Here is a 16,004-nt window from a genome sequence, read left to right as displayed (position 1 = left end):
AAGGAGTGGCTGTAAGTACATGAGGGAGAAGTAAAATATCTGCACTCTGCACCAACAGCCTGTGCAACATGACAGTGGAACATTTAAAAGTAACAACTATTAGATGCAACCATGTAAAAAAATGAAGTAAAACTGTTTACGCTTTCAATGTTTTGTGTTATTTAAATTAATAAGTAAACATTTTGAGCTAATTATGTTTTTAAAGAGCTTATATGTTATTTAGGGTAATTGATGCTGGTGTTACGTCAGAAAAACAAGTATTTTGGTTGCTTTACTGGTGACTTTTGCCACTGCTGCAGCACAGCAAATGATGTCTTATTTGATTTCTTAACATCAATGATTGACTCTACGTTTTGGCCACTAAATGCGAAATTTTGTCCAAGTGAAGTCAACTGAACAAATGCAAAAGTTCAAAAAGTTTTACGTTTATGTGAAGGTAAGAATGAATTCAGTTCCACAATCTCTAATGATAATTTATTGTTGATTTCAGCTGAAGCTGGTCCTACATACAAAACTGGACACACTTTCAGTTTGAAATAATAAAGCTGGTGAATTGGTAACTGGATTGCTTTGGTGTGATTTCTCAAACTGAATTCATTTTGGTGGATTTCCAGGCATCAGGCAGCACACTCAAAATCTTTTACATTTAAAAAAAATCTTAAGAAACTGACGAGTGTGCATCAATAAAACAATTCAATGACTCCCATTGTCTTTAAAATCATTTTCATTGATATCAAACTCAGCTCACTTGCTGGTTACACACTGAAACAACCACGATTAAAACATTTTTTTTGTGAAAACCCACTTTCAGCAGTATGAATTAAAATTTTGGAATTTCCTGACAGTCCAGAATCTGCACGTGACTCAATATTTACTAGACTCTATACTGTGACTTTAACAAAAGAGGTGGATAAACATGGGAAAAATGATGCTACCTCCTCGAGCACAATTACATCTGTCTGGAAATCTGTGCTACCGGCTCTTTATCATGTTTTGACAATTTGATAACTCTGTATGGTGAATAGTTTACATTGTATTCTCACAGTTTATGTCATTCATTTGAACTTGTACTTGCAATGCATTTCAAATAAGCTGTTATTGAATATCTGGTTTGAAAGCATTTACTGAGAAAATAAATGTCCTTTTATGTCTGCTTAGCAACAGAGCACCTTAATGATGGAGTAAACTTGTGGCACTAAATGTTACAACAATAAATAAAGATGTAAATATTATTCATAAAGTAAACTTAAGTCAGCAAAGCTTAGATATTTTATGTAAAGAAGAATAAATAGTTTTATTTAATAGTGAAACCACTATGGAATTTATTTGAATAATATCTTTCTTTGTTACCTTCATTTGTATTTTACAGATATCTCGGCTGATTAAAGATAGATTTAACATAGCGGTTTGTCAGATTTTATCCTGATGGTAGAAAGCTAAACCTATATGGAATACATCTGGATAATTTAGAACTAGTCATTTAACTCATTGCAAAATCATGGACAGGGTATTCTGAGTTCTTACACGTGCTTGTAGCACTGATGGTTCACAACATTAGAAAAATGCACTTCTACCTTTAGAATTAGACAAACAGAATACTGATATAAAAACACATTATGGGTTGAATCTTTCAACATATTTTTCTGTGTCATTTTTGTAGAATTTCATAGACGGTTTATCTCTTTGAGATTGCTAAATACTGATGGCCACTAAATGCTGGTCCAACCAGCAATGACCACATTCCATAAATAAATATAGTTTTAAAATGTATATTTATAGCATCAATCAAAAAAACACTTGTGGTGAGTCTTTCAATAACTAACAAATTGAAATACCTTTAACTATGAAATGATTTTAATGAGTCTATGTGCTCTTTTTCTGACATTGTACTTCTTCAGAGAACATATTTCAGAAATTCCAGGGCACAGGTCATGTTATTAGCCAAACAAATTGGTCTGAAAATTGCATAAAATGTGCTGTAAATTTCTCATATACATCATGCAATTGACAAAGTTTCCAATCAGCAATACTTCAGTTCTGAGCCTGCACAGTTTAGAGTTGTTCAAATTCAGATCACATAACGAAGAGACAGCAGACTTTCATTTTGTCAGCTTAGTTCACATTTCTGATAAAAATCCCAGAGGCGAAAGGTCATTGCTACCAGGTACCATTTTTACAAAGTTAACAATGTTTCCTGTAAGATCAATACTCCATAAAACTGAGTGTGTTTCCATTAAGATGACCTTGGTCTTGCAATGCTACTTTTTTTTTCCCAATTACAGGGAATCAAGGATTGGCTCAGTGAGTCCAAAGTGATGAAGAACTTCAAATTAATTATCAGTCAGAATGCTGCTTTGACAAAAAATCCAATATCATTACAATTGGGCCATGCAAGATATCGCTGTCTTGAACTCATCAGCAACATCTAATGCATATAAATGTATGTTTTTTTTATGTAAGTTTATTTCAGTTGAGCACTAGATTCAAGTTCCACAGTTGATGATCTGTTGCTAAAACTCTGTTGTAATTCTGATGATATGACAATGAAACAATTAGAGAATTGGTGTAAATATCTAGAAATATCATGCAGTTTGTCTTGCAAAAAGTTGCTGCATCCTTTATCGAATTCAATGCCTCACGGACTACTCATAAGTGTTCATTTTGGCATGCTAGACACCATTTGGTTAGCTTGCAGTAGTTTAATTGATCTTGATGGTAGCACACATCCCTCACTTGAAAGAATTGTGAATTCAAAGTCTACTCCAGAAGTAGAGCATATAATCTATGCTAATATTTCAGTGTGGCACTGAAGGAATGCTACATTACCAGTTGTGCCACCTTTCAGAATTGCATTAACAATAGTCTCCAAATGCAGAAAAAAACCTTGGAATTATTTGAAGGGTACAGGATTTTTCCTGGAGTCATGACCACAATTATTCCTCAACTATTAACATCAGCATAATCAACATCATTAATCTCTTTATTGTTTATGGGATTTAACTCAAAAGAGAACTGTACACTTTCCTTTACAGAAAGTGCTTAAGCTTCAAAACTAATTAATTGGCTACAAAGTTATTTTATAACTTTTAGAATCGGATTGTGATTCCTTACAACTTAACATTTGGAAGACTAAAGCTATCTTCTTCCAAATCCTTCACAAACTCTATTTTTGGCATTGTCTCCAACCTGCCTCAAGCTGAACCTGACTACTCAGAACACTGACACTTTAATTGAGTTTAAAGTAAGCATCTGACCACATAATTCTCCATCAAGTAGAATACACATTTCTATTACTGCCCCAGCTCTACCCATCAGAAACCAGCCTCCACATCTTTGTTATTTGATGCTAGATTACTTTACTGCTGCTGACTTTCTTCCAACTCTTTAAATTTGAAAACTTCATTTTGTTTTTTTTGGATTGTAGTGAAAATGTTTTGCATACATTAAGATGGAAGGCACAGCTTGTGTGTGTTAAGGCAATTCTGCCCAGATCGTCATTTGATTGGCTTTTAATTTGGCACCAATTGCTGTGAATTCAGGAAAGCTCAACTTACTAACAATCTCTTGATTGATCCCTGGACAGGTGACTACAGCCTTGTGTGTGGACAATAAAGGATCAATATCCAGCGTGTGAAAATATAGCACCATTCGCCCCTCTCTCTTTCTGTGTCTTCCTTCTGGGTCACATCAAAGATAATCTCATAGCTACACTTCTTCACTTTTCACCTTTAAGTTGCTTTGGTCTTCAAATCTCCTGGTGAAACAGGAGAAGATATCACCTTCAGAGACACTGAAGAGCCGAATCCTCAACCAATGAATGAAACATTGAAATTCAATGTATCCACAACATCATGTCATCAGCATAGTTATAGAATCAAAAGAATCTGGAAAAAAAATCAACTCAACAATGATTGAGACCTAAATTGCTGCTCTAAAATAGTGTTTTATTGACTTTTCTTTGTCAATACATTTCTTGTCTGTCTTTGTGTGGCTGTCTGTATGTGTGAATGAGAAATTTAAAAGGGATAAAGTTTACATTATACAGTTATAGATTAATAATTCAATTTGTTTATTTTTATCATTGTTTCCTTTGACAATTATTTTTCAGTTGTGCCCTCTCATTTCCAATTTTTTCAACTGACAGTTGCAGTTATTCCCTACCTATTGTGCACAACCCGATCTATGGTTTTGAATACCTCTATAAAATGCCTTGGTGACAATATTTCAATTTCTCCATTAACCTACCATTGGACATAAAATAGCATTTCTCAAGAAAGTTTTACAATGTAATATAATTACCATCTGTTCAATTTGAATTATCCCAATGAACAATCAGAAATAACAAGAGGTTTGTTCTCTATTTACCAAGAAGAAATTTAAAATTTCAATAACTCAGTTGCAATTCTTTCAAGAGAAGAATGGCCTGCCATAATTGGCTTCCAAAGTCAATGTGACTCCTTAAGCCTTTGAAATTTGGAAAATATTATATACTGTGACTAGCCACAGTTGGCATCTTTCCTGTGAAACTCTTAAAATGGAACCAGCTGCCTTATTGCCAGCACTAGATATTGCAGATGTCAGGGTTAAGCATAAAACTCCAATTGCCGTGACATCTGCAGATACACATATATCCATTGTGAATGTGGTTATGTGAAAACCATCACTTTAACTGCTAATTAGAAGGAATCTGGAACAGGTGTCACACTGATGCAGAGTTGTAAGATATTGCTAATGGCTGTGATTCCCTCCGTAATGAGCTCTTGGTGTGACTACTACCATTATGTGCATGAAAGCACCAAGTCTAATTCAAACATTTTTCACATTTGCATTCTCCAAAAAGACAGAATCTAGCTAAATATTCATCTGTTGGTGAATGCTCTGCCACTGTCATTCTTGCACCATTGACCAGAAACTTAATTTAAATAGCTATCTAAATTCTGTGGCTGCAAGAGAAAATCAGAGTCTGGAAATTCTAAAGTGTATAACTTTTCTCCTGATTCCTCATATTCTTTCTACCAGCTGCAGGCAATAAATAACTAATGTGATGGAATACTCTCCACTTGTTAGTAGCAGTTGAAAAATGTTGAAGGAATTATCAAAATATTTTTAATCTAAGTATCTAGGTGCTGAATTCTTAGTTTATAACAATTGTGCACTCAATTACTTTGTAACTTAATCAGATATAAGTGGCCAGTATTTATCAATCAGCAGGTGCTATGATACCAGTTAATGTTATTACTTGACAAGTCAAATCCCAGACTGAAATGTGGCATGATATTTTGTATTTTGTTTGCTGTTTATCTATCAAGGTGATGTTTCATTAAAATGCAATGCCGCAGGTTTTATTTTTGCAAAAAAAAAGTGGGTTATTATATTTAATTAAAGAAGACAAAATAGAATAAAGCAAGATATTTACATATAAAATAACAGTAAAAAGATAATCCTGACTACCCAACACCATAGCAGTGCAATATTTGAATATCCCATTAAGATTGCTTTTCTACCATAGCTTCAGGATTAAGTGAACAGTTTCTTTCATTCTTGGTTTTGAGTATTTGACAATCTCTTCCTCGATTAGTCACACAATTGAGCTTAGACTTGCTCAACTTCAAATAGTCCCATCAGGGCTCTACCAAAACTTTTCTGATCTGGAACTTTGAAACTAAAATCCCAACATTGAGCTAACAAAATTCCTAATATTTTTGGACAATTTCCTTTCTCCAGAAATATTTCACAGATCAAACTCATAGTCATAGATATGAAAAGCATGGAAACAGACCCTTCAGTCCAACTTGTCTATACCAACCAGGTATCCTAAATTAATCTAATCCCATTTGCCAGCACTTGGCCCATATCCCTCTGAACCCTTGCTATTCACATACCCATCTTGATGCCTTTTAAATGTTGTGATTGTACATCACATCTTCTTGCATCAACTAGGACTACTGTGAACTGAAAGCAAATGTTTTCTAAGTTATGGCATTACCCCCTAAGCAAAACAAAATCCTGATTCCTCTAAACTGAAAGCAGGATCATGTCCCTCAATGTTTATTTTGCTCATAAAGCTTTCTAGAAGCAACAAGTTCAGAAGAAATTTAGCAGGATATTGCCTGGAATGGAGACTTTGAGTTATAGTCCCTTGAACTCAAACTCTCCACTGCAGGAATATCCTGCTAATGTTTTTTTGAACCCTCTCCAGCTTAATAATAGCCATTCTATGTTACAGGAAGAGGCTGGATAGTCTAGAATGTTTTTCACTTGAGCACAGAAATTTGAGGGGTGACTTGATGGAGGTTTATATAATCATGAGGGGTGTAGATAAAGCAAATGGTAGGTATCCTTTCCCCAGCGTGGGTGCATTTCAAGACGAGCGGACATATTTTTAAGGTGAGTGGAGAAAGACATGGGGATCAACGCGTGTGTGTGTGTGTGTGTGTGTGTGTGTGCGTGCGTATATGTGCGTGTGTAAGTTTGGTACCCATAGGGAGGGCCTCAACCAGGACCTTGGGTTCAAGTCACATTACAGGTGATCACCATTGCACTACACACACACACACACACACACACACAGGCATTCCTACACACACACACACACTCTCATATACACACGGACACAGGTGGTGGGGCAGAAGTTGAGACCACTACTCAGGACTTCAATCTCTTCCAGTCGAAGGGTGTGGTCCAATAAGTTGACAATAGACTTCTCCGCAGTGATAATGTTGTCTACTGTGGTTCCAGGGTGGGCTTTGCTATTACTGGTAAGAATGCCAAGTTTCTCCAGTTTTTTGTTCTTTGCGTGCATGTACGTGTTGTAGTTTTGTCGCCTTGTCTGTTTGGCAATGTCACATAATTGTACTGATGTATCCTGTGTGCAGGCTGTGAGTGTGGACTCCATCTGAATTTCAAGGTTGGGGCACCTGCTGTAGAGTTGTTGCATGAGATGATTGAGAAGTTTACGAGAGGTGCGGTGGTAAAGTCTTTCCGTGTAGTCTGTGTTGTAGGTCAACCTAAGTGAGTTCGTTATCCGTAATCCTTTTGGGATCTTTCCTGCTTGCCTGCATTCCTGTAGAAACTTGATGTCTGTGTTGATATGGGCAATCTTCTTGGAGATCCTCTCCACTTTAAGTCGGCAGTCAGTGGTGTCGTTGGTAGTCATGATTTGGAGATGCCAGTGTTGAACTGGGGTGTACAAAGTTAAAAATCACACAACACCAGGTTATAGTCCAACAGGTTTAATTGGAAGCACACTAGCTTTCGGAGCGACGCTCCTTCATCAGGTGATTGTGGAGGGCTCGATCGTAACACAGAATTGATAGCAAAAATTTGCAGTGTGATGTAACTGAAATTATACATTGAAAAATTGATTGTCTGTTAAGCCTTTCATCTGTTAGAATACAGTGATAGTTTCACTTTTTTCATGTGTAAATCACAAAACCCTTCTTTTTAAAGTTGCATTCTGGCAGCAGAAACAGAGGAGTTCATCAGACGAATGAGACTCCGGTAATTCTTTCAAGGTGCTGGCAGTGATCCCACTGAGCCCACTGATGAACTGGAACAGTCATCACAGGGATCTGTAGAGGAGCGACTAAAGAAGGTGTCAACTTGGACCCCACCAGAGGGCCGCTGCCCTGGACTTGACATGTATGTTGAAACTGTCAGGAAATATATAAATGCTAGATTCATCAGCCGCGCCCACAAGGTAGAGCAAAACATCATCCGTTCACAACGCAATGCTATCCAGGCTCTCAAAACCAATCACAACATTGTCATCAAACCAGCAGATAAAGGAAGAGCCATTGTCATTCAGAATAAAACAGATTACTGCAAGGAAATGTACCGACAACTGAGCAACCAGGAACACTACAGGCAACCACAAGCTGATCCGACCAAAGAACACACCCAAGAATTAAACACACTAATCAGAACTTTGGATCCAGTCCTTCAGAGTTCCCTATGTGCCCTCATCCCATGTACTTCTCGTGTAGGCGACTTCTGCTGCCTTCCAAAGGTACACAAAGCCAACACACCGGGACGTCCCATCGTGTCGGGCAATGGGACCCTATGTGAGAATCTCTCTGGCTATGTGGAAGGCATCTTGAAATCTGTTGTGCAGGGGATCTCCAGCTTCTGTCATGACACAATGGATTTCTTACAGAAACTCAGCACACACGAACCAGTCGAACACGAAACATCCTTCGTCAAAATGGACATTTCTGCACTCTACACCAGCATCCCCCACAAGGATGGCATCGCGGCAACAGCCTCAGTACTCAACACCAACAACTGCCAATCTCCAAACACCATCCTACAACTCATTCGCTTTATCCTCCATCATAACGTCCTCACCTTTGACAACCAATTCTTCATCCAGACACACGCAACAGCCATGGGGACCAAGTTTTTACCCCAATATGCCAACATTTTTATGCACAGGTTTGAACAAGATTTCTTCTCTATGCAGGATCTCCAACCAACATTGTACACCAGGTACACTGATGACATTTTCTTCCTCTGGACTCATGGCGAGGAGTCACTGATAAAACTACACAGTGACATCAACAAGTTTCATCCCACCATCAAACTCACCATGGATTACTCTCGACTGTCTGTCTCATTCTTGGACACATGTCTCTCCATCAAGGACAGACACCTCAGCACCACATTCTACCGCAAACCACAGACAACCTCACAATGCTACACTTCTCCAGCTTCCACCCAAAATATATTATAACAGCCATCCCCTATGGACAAGCCCTACGCATACACCGGATCTGCTCAGATGAGGAGGAACGTGACGGACACCTGGAAATACTCAAGGATGCCCTCACAAGAACGGGATACGATGCTCAACTCATCGACCGCCAGTTCCGACGTGCCACAACAAGGAACCGTAATGACCTCCTCAGGAGACAGACAGGTGCTGCAACTGACAGGGTACCCTTTGTTGTTTAGTACTTCCCAGGGGCTGAAAAATTACGCCATGTTCTTCATGACCTGCAACACATTATCAATGAGGAAGAGCACCTCACCAAGACCTTCCATACACCTCCACTACTTGTGTTTAAACAACCGGCAAACCTCAAACAGATCATTGTTCGTAGCAAACTGCCCGGCTCTCAGGACAACGCCATACAACCCTGTCATGGTGAGCACTGCAAGACGTGTCAGATTGTGGACATAGATAACATTATTACGCGTGGGAACACCTCCCACCTTGTACATGGCAGGTACTCATGTGACTCAGCCAACGTTGTCTATCTTATACGTTGCAGGCAAGGATCCCGGGGAGGCATGGTACATTGGGGAAACCAAGCAAAGGTTACGACAACGGATGAATGGGCACCGCACAACAATCAACAGACAGGAGGGTTCCCTCCTAGTTGGGGAACACTTCAGTGGTCCATGACATTCAGCCTCGGACCTTCGGGTGACCATCCTCCAAGGTGGACTTCGGGACAGGTAGCAGAGGAAAGTGGCTGAGCAGAGGCTGATAGCTAAGTTTGGTACCCATAGGGAGGGCCTCAACCGGGACCTTGGGTTCATGTCACATTACAGGTGATCACCATTGCAATATATACACACAGAGATACTCCTACACACATACACACTCTCACATACACACGGACTCAGGTACACACAGACGCGCACACAGACACCCACACATACCCTTATATACACACACACTCCAACGCTCAGACATGCACCCCCTCACAGACTTAAGACACCCTGCACCCACTATACACACACACACTTTCTCACACTCTCACACTCACAACCCCCACCCCAGACACACGCACACACAGACAGACAAAGACCCACATGCACACATACATTTTGTGTGGTGAATTTGTATTGCAGAGTTACATTGCAATTTGCTCAAAAACTGCAGACATTCATGTGGAACTCTGAGCTCAAAAACTGCAGGAATTTATGTAAAACCCTGTTATCTCACTTGTAAGATTAGAATCAATCTAAACATCAGGTCATAGACAAAGAACACAGGGGGCTAACACCTTCAACATATTGTCTAGCTATCACCATTGTTAGCAGCTACCCCGAGAATGCAACTTTAAAAAGAAGGGTTTTGTGATTTACACATGAAAGAAGTGAAACTATCGAGCCCTCTACAATCACCTGATGAAGGAGCATCACTCCGAAAGCTAATGTGCTTCCAGTGAAACCTGTTGGACTATATCCTGGTGTTGTGTGATTTTTCACTCTGTCAGAAAATAGTTGCACACCTCCATAAGCATTTAAATCGAGCACTGCGGTCCAAAATGCGCTTACGTTATTTTCCCAATTTTAATGAAAAATTTGATGCAATTAATCCTAACTGGATTTTGATGAGGATCAATTTAGTTATATCACTAAATTATAACTGTAAGCCATACACAAGTTCAGCTCATAAACCTGAAAAATTTACAAAAGTTAAAGGATGGTTGTAAATCTTGCCATGAGAATAAAGAAGTGTTGCACAATGTTTGAAAGCAATGTACAATCCATTAGTCTTGGTCTTGCTCCATAGACCATGCAAAAAATTAATAACTCAATACCTGATTGCATACATGGCATCATAATCTCAAGTAGCTCATAAAAGATATTGAATTAAAATGAGGTGAAATGTAATTTCCTCTCTTGTTTTAATTTATTGTCAGTCGAGAAGAAGGATTTCTGTCACAAATATAATCAGTGATAGCAGATTTCATAGTACATCATTATAACCTTTTCCTAGAGTTGCACAAATCACTGACTTCATATCTGGTTCATCTTTTTGGTGTAATATATATATATATATATAAAAAGATATGTCCAATCATTTTGAAGCAGTAAGTACATTTTATGTTTTTATCATTTTTGCTTCACTTCTCTACAATAATAATAGGCCAGATTTGACTGTAATAGTAATATTACTGATGAACGCTGTAGGTCATACTGATGTGTTTCCAAATTTTCCAGTGGCAAGTGTAAACCAGAATTTGCAGGAAACCTGTCTAGGATACAGCACGATGAGCCACAGGGTGCATTGCCTACTCACTCACTTGGGACTCCTTATCATCTATCCCCACTGAGTATAGAGAGCTGTGCCAGCAATTTTCAATACACTTAATCCCTCCCATTGGCTCATACCAGCATAAACTAGCCCACAATTGGGTAAACAGAGCCAAGAGAGTTTGTGGAGCACCCAACATTCAACTCCTTACCTGGCCCTTGCCAATGGGCACTACATCCACTCATAGATGACACCAAATTCTACATGAACTGATAAACAAAGAGGAAGCATTGTCCATTGCTGTACTAATGGGGAAGCAGTGGCCTCGTGATATTTTCACAAGACTATTAATCCAGAAAGTTAATATTCTGGGAATCAAGGTTCAAATCCGCCCATGACAGATGGTGAAATTTGACTTCAATTATAAATCTGGAGTTAAGGGTCTAATAATGACCATTAAAACCATTGTTGATTGTTGGAAAAAAACTATCTGAATTTACAAATATCTTTAGGGAAGGAAATTTGCTGATCATACCTGGTCTGGTCTACATGTGACACTAGACAAACAGCAATATGGTTGACTCTTAACTGCAGTCTGGGCAAAGAAGGATGGACATCAAACGGCAACCTAGCCAGAGAACCCATGTCCTATGAGTGAATAGAAAAAAAAAATCCATTCCTGTCACTGGGTATGTACTGTAAACATGCCCAAATATTTTCTTCTGTTTGCAGCGCGTTCTCTCTCTTATATGCAACAGGTACTAGTGGTATTTGCATAGTCTCAGTGACCAAGCAGGCTGTCCCCACAAAACATCTCCTCCTCCATCTCTGAAGAGGAAGCCACATATTCCTAGCTGTTGGGAGCACAAGTTGGTGAGCATTTCACTGTCATGTCTGCAGATGTTGCTGAGAGAAGGAATATCTCAGATCATTGAAACATGGAGGATTGTGAGAGACCAGGCACCCACTCAGCCTAAGGCAGTGAAGACCCCCATGGTTTGAGCAATTAAGAATTTCATGGAAATTTACAAGCAGACATAGAAGGAGCAGGCAGTTTTGTCAGAACTACTGGATTAAATCATTCAGAGGTTGTAGTATTGCATCAATGCTGTTTACACCATGTTGCCTCTGGAATATGAGCTTCTAGCTATCTCTCAATTGCATGGAGAACTAGGTCCAGCACCCTCTGTATCTGATCAATGTATGAGCCAACACTCTATGGGCTCAGCCATTGGAACTCAGCAAGAAGGGGATGAGAAACCTTAAGCGCTCTCCAGATGCTCCATGCTCAAAAGCAGGCACAGTGATGTATGTTGGTACAAAGACACAAGAGGGACATTTAGAGGTCTCCTCTCTGGATATTCCATAGGTTACTGGACCTTCCATCTCTACCTTGCCTGCCACCCTCAGCCCTCTGGGCATTCAAATCAAAAAAGGTGAACCTGCCAGTGGACAGGACACCATCAATAGGTTTGGGCCTCAAAGACCCCAGGATCTTTTCATAAAAGCTACAAGGCCAATGGGCTCCACTCTTGGTTATGCTCCCTCCACCCCAGCTGTGACTACCCTGAGTGAAAGATGACAACCTCCTGAGGGCATGCAAGTGGCATGGGTGAATATTCAATGTAAATATGTACACCTTTTATCATCAGCTGTATGACCAACCACCCATCCAACTACAGCTACAAGCTTTAAGATACAGAACCTCAGCATCCTTAGAATCTCACAATGTTTATGGTCCACAGTGTGAAGTGAGCAGCTCCACCACCATGTCCAAGCTATGGAACCTTGGAAAGTGATAGTTACTTTGGAAACCAGGATGAACCTTTCCAGATTGCAGTTGATTGCTGTTAGTGGATTAATTCCGAATGCTGCAGGATGTGGTCAAGAATCACTGGAGGTAGAAGTTGTCATCCACACAGTAGATTAATGCACAAGGTTCATGGACAGCACATAGTGCTCTTGGGTGTCTTTACCTCTACTGCATAGGTCACCGTGTAATGCTGTTGCTCTTTGTAGGGCCTCAAATCACATATAAGTGAAAACTCCTTACTCACTGAATGAAACATGTAATGCATACACTTCGGGTGTGATGGCAACCATTTTAAAATTCATTGCACAGTTGTTATTTATATCATGACAGAAAGTAATGTTGTCCTTCCCCAAGTTTTCATAAAACCTGTCTATCTCATTGTTCATCTTTGCATTTTAACAGCACTCCCTTCTCACTCTCTGCGCCCCATGAAGTCAGTACACCAGATAAAGTTATGCCCAGTCCCTCCACTAAAGCCAAGATGAGCTGACTGTTGATGAAGCCATCCCACATTACCCTTTTCCCTTCCAAGTTGTATAAATCTCCCCTGTATATGCTGAGAACCTCTTCACAAATGTTATCCCCTCTGCATCCAGGCATGCTGCCTTCAATCACCACAACTGAGTTACCCAGCTTCCCTCCCACAACAGTGTCTCATAAAGATCTCCCTTGACTTTTTGTAAATGGAACACTGGCCTAAACCCTTAACTAATTTGAATGAACATCCCTGACCAATGACTGACCAGGTCCCTGATGGATCTTTGCAGCTCCCTGACTGAATGACACTCACATGTCATTAAGGTGGGAATTCCATGCTTTTGACCTCGCAATACATTTCCAATTGTAATAATAGGTGCTTGGAGGGGAAATTGCAGGTGATGGTCTTCCCATATACATGCTGCCCTGGTCCTTTTAGATGGTAGAGGTCATTGGTTTGGAAGAGGCTATCAAAGGAGCATTAGCAAATTTCTGCAGTGTACCTTATAGATTGTGAACACTGTTGGTGCTAAGCATCGATGATGGAGGAGTGAATGTTGAAGATAATGGATAAGATGCCAAACAATGGGGTTGCTTTGTCCTGGACAGTGTCAAGCTTCTACAATGTTGTCAGGGCTGCATTTATCCAGGTAAGTTGGGAGCATTTCATCACACTCCTGATTTCAGCCTTTGTGGACAAATTTTAAGAAATGAGGTGGTGAGTTAGTCGATGCAGGGTTTTTAGTTTTTGATCTACTTTTGTGCTTTTGTACATGTTGAATTTATATGGCTGGCCCGGTCCAGTTTTTGGTCAAGTGCTGGTGTGAAATGATTTCCTATTCAAAGAGACAGCACTTGTGGAAGGTTAGTACCAAAGAGTTGCCAGAAGGTGTTGGAAGAACTGACAGATTGTGTAAAGTGACTTTTTGCAGCAGAGAGCGGCGGGAGCTGGGCAGAAGTGAAGTCGGACGGCAAAGCCGGTCGGGAAGGTAAGTGATCGTTATTTAAGCACTTACCTCGATGCCAATGGTCTTTTTGCAGCAGAGAGCTGTGGGAGCTGGATGGAAATAAGTCGGAGCTCAAAGCTGGTTGGGAAGGTAAGTGATTGTCATTTGAGTGGGTGTGTTCTAGAGCCCAGGTCCTACAAAGTAGGGCTTCCCTCCCACCCTCCTCCTCTAACCTAAATTAAAAGTCCACAAAAAGAGGGTACAAGGAAATTCCTGTGGATTGAAGAGTGAGGCTTTAGCTCAGGAGTCTTTGACAAGGAGGTTGAGTGAAGTGATTATGCCACAGTTGAAGAGGGTGAAGACATGACTGCCAAGCTGGTTCAGTGTGCTACGTGCTTGATGTGGGAGGTCAATGACTCTGATATGTCTGGCTCATATAAGTGTGGAAAGTGTGTGCATGTTCAACTACTGACAGAGCATATTGCAGCACTGATGAAAGAACTTGAGGACCTTAGGCTCATCCGAGAGAACAAGATCTTTCTGGACGAGACCTTCAGTGAGGTTATTACACCGACCATACCAGAAAAGAGCAGAAGAGAGCAGACGATTAGGGAGGTAGAGAGGAGACAGGTGCAAGAGACGCCGGGGGAAGTACCTATCAGGAACAAGTTGAATCTTTTGGAAACAGTAGAGACAGATGACACTGCCAATCTGCGAGGCGGCCAGGTCTGTCAATCAAAAGTTGGCGTGGAGGTGGAGCGGAAGAGTAGGACATCGCACAGAGCCGTGGTAATAGGGGACTCCATAGTGAGGGGAACTGACTGGGGTTTTTGTGGCAGCAGGCGGGACTTAAGGATGGTGTGTTGCCTTCCTGGTGCCAGGGTTAAAGACATCACAGACAGAGTGCAGGACATCCTCAAGGACGAAGGTGAAGAGCCAGAGGTGGTGGTACATGTCGGCACTAATGATGTCAGGAAGAAGAGGAGGAACATACTACAGCGGGACTTCAGAGAACTAGGATGAAGGCTGAAAAGCAGGATGTCCAGGGTGGTTATCTCCAGTTTGCTTCCAGTTCTTTGGACTGGTGAGGAGAGAAACAGGGAGATAATGGACTTGAACGTGTGGCTGGGGAACTGGTGCAGGAAGCAAGGATTTAAGTTTTTGGATCACTAGGGTATGTTTTGTGGTAAACATAAATTATACAGGAGAGACAGTTTGCACCTTAAGTTAGGGACCAGCATTCTGGCAGGCAGGTTTGCTACTTCAGCATAGCTACGTTTAAACTAAGTAGCAGGGGGAGGGGACAAACTGGATGTTTAAGAAGGAAATTGATGGGAAAGTTAGAACAAGGGAAGTCAAGAAAGACAACTGTATCAATGAGGCAGAAAACTCAAAAAGGGATCATGTTGTAAGATTGAGTGAAATAGGAGTTGATGGGAAGGGTGAGGGCAGTAACAAATTAAAAATACTATACATGAATGCACGAAGCATTAGAAATAAGATAGATGAGCTTGAGGCTCTTTTGGAAATTGGCAGATACGATGTTGTGGGGATAACTGAGACGTGGCTTCAAGTGGACAGGGCCTGGGAAATGAATATTCAAGGCTACGTGTGCTATTGTAAGGACAGACTGAAGGGCAGAGGGGGTGGGGTGGCCAGGTTGGTAAGGGATGATATTCAGTCCCTTGCACGGGGGGACCTAGAATCAAGGGATAGAGCTGAGAAATTCTAAGGGTAAAAAGACCCTCTTGGGAGTTATCTACAGTAGTTTGGATGT

This window comes from Hemiscyllium ocellatum, chromosome 1, assembly GCF_020745735.1.
Source record: "Hemiscyllium ocellatum isolate sHemOce1 chromosome 1, sHemOce1.pat.X.cur, whole genome shotgun sequence".
Classification (NCBI taxonomy): Eukaryota; Metazoa; Chordata; class Chondrichthyes; order Orectolobiformes; family Hemiscylliidae; genus Hemiscyllium; species Hemiscyllium ocellatum.
This window is presented reverse-complemented; position numbering follows the sequence as displayed.